Genomic DNA, 1,923 nt, shown 5'->3' on the forward strand with positions numbered 1-1,923 from the left:
GGGCAGAGGGGGTGGGAGGAGGAGTCTGGGGCTCTAAGTTTCCATTTCCTGCAGGCTGGGGGAAGGTGGGGAGGGTGGGACCTGCAGGCTGGGGGAAGGTGGGGAGGGTGGGACCTGCAGGCTGGGGGAAGGTGGGGAGGGTGGGAGGGGCGGGGCTGGGGAAAGGAGCCTTGCTGGGGGGCCCTGCCCCAGACTCTCCCTGGGCCCTGGCATCTGTCCAGGCCGCAGCGAGGGGCCCTGTGCAGGCTGTGCGGCCTGGCACCGCTCTGGTCAGGAGCCCAGACTCCCCAGTCCCAGCACCCAGGTGTTGGGTGATGCCTCTCCGTCCCACGTTCCCCCCTTTCTCTGTAGCCAGATTCCGCTGTGTCTTCTGCCCCTGACTTCCTGCATCTGCCCAGGGAGGGGTCTCTCTGGGGAGTGGGTGGGTGTGCCTGGCCCCTGCCCCCTCAGCTCCCCCTCCCTGGCAGCCGGGTCTGCACCTGCTAACCTGGGAGTTGGAGGGGATCCTGCGGGTGTTCTGGCTTCCTCCCCCTGTGCTCCTCCAGTGGTGTCAGGGGTCCAGGCCGGCGGGCACTGCCCTCCTCCCCTCCCCCAGTCCTTGGCACCTGTCTGCATTACCCTGGCCTGGTCTCCTATAACTGATGTCTGGGGTTCCCCAGCCTGCTGGCAGGGGGCGCACATGGGAGAGAGGGCATCTCGGGATGCGTGGGGAGAAGAACAGAGCTGGGGAGGGGACCAAACAAGACCCAGGAGTGACTGTCCTGCCGAGAGCTGACTGCCCCTATCCGACTCCCCCCAGCACCCGGGACGGTGGGACTGAGGGGCCGGGTCGGCGGGCCGGACCGGAGGGGTCCCTGGGCTGCGCCCACCCCGGCGGTGTCTCACGTGGGAGAAGCTGCCTAAGGTGCCCCGGGAGGAGCTCTGTGACACCCATCGTCCCCTCTGTCGTCACTTGGGACCCCAGATGGCCACCTTGTTCGAGATTTTCTCGAGTCCCCGTAGCTGCCCTTGGTGTGAAAGGAGAAGTGGAAAGAGGGGAGCCTTTAAGGAAAAGGCATCAGAAATAGATTCAGGGGGACGGGGAGGGTGCAGAGAGGAGAGGGACTGGGGGTGCCCACAGGCACAGGGGTAGGGAGGAGGGCACGATGTGGGGGGCACCACATACCACCTGACCATGGCCCGTGAGGGGCTGTAAGGCTGGGGTGAACGTGGGGAGCCCAACAGAGCCCAAGAGAAGATTGAAGGTGGGGATTGACCCCCCAGCTCCTTCCTGCAGGGACACTGCTGTCACCTGAGCCACTCCCCCTCCCACTCTGCCCCCCCCCCACCACCAGGCTTGTTTCCCCCATCACTGTGCTCCTGTCACTACGCCCGCCACAATTCTCCCCCCGCGACCCCACTCCTGTCCCCCCCGCCGCCACCGCCCTCCTGTCCCCTGCCATGGCGCTCCTGTCCCCTGCCACGCACACTCTGCACACGACACACAGCACCACTACTGGAGGAACTGTGTACTATTTTTGAAACTTCGTTGTAAGGGTGGACTGATCTCAGGATGAAAGGCTGAGCTGTCTTCCAAGCGGCGGAGCTCCGCGCAGCCCTTGTCGGGATGGGGCTGTGGTCCCCTGGAGAAAACACCTCAGATGGATAAAAACTCAGATTCTGAACGCAGAACCTCACAATTTAAGAAGGAACATAGGAAAACCTCTTCCTGTATTAACAGAAAATACTTAGAAGGAGCCACTAATGCTTTTCAGAATTCGAACAGCCACAGACTCGGCCTGGACTCGGGGGCGGCGATGAGAAAGAAAAGACACGACCCGACACACTTTCCATCATCAGCACCGGTTCTCACGAGGGACCTGTTCCAAAGCCCAAGGGAGTCAGGCGGCAGGGACACACGGCCGAGCGGCTCTGGCCGTGGCT

The 1,923-nt window shown here is 63.4% G+C and overlaps 1 long non-coding RNA gene across 1 annotated transcript in view; it reads right to left on the bottom strand.

The window, feature by feature from the left end:
* Window positions 1-1,911, bottom strand: part of LOC115278950 — an 11,084-nt gene extending 9,173 nt beyond the window's left edge. Inside the window, exon 1 of the long non-coding RNA XR_003903129.1 lies at window positions 1,860-1,911. This is a non-coding gene — a long non-coding RNA (uncharacterized LOC115278950). The remainder of the gene's footprint in view (window positions 1-1,859) is intronic.
* Between the last annotated feature and the right edge of the window lie 12 nt (window positions 1,912-1,923).

Source organism: Suricata suricatta, chromosome 15, assembly GCF_006229205.1.
Source record: "Suricata suricatta isolate VVHF042 chromosome 15, meerkat_22Aug2017_6uvM2_HiC, whole genome shotgun sequence".
NCBI classification, from domain to species: domain Eukaryota; kingdom Metazoa; phylum Chordata; class Mammalia; order Carnivora; family Herpestidae; genus Suricata; species Suricata suricatta.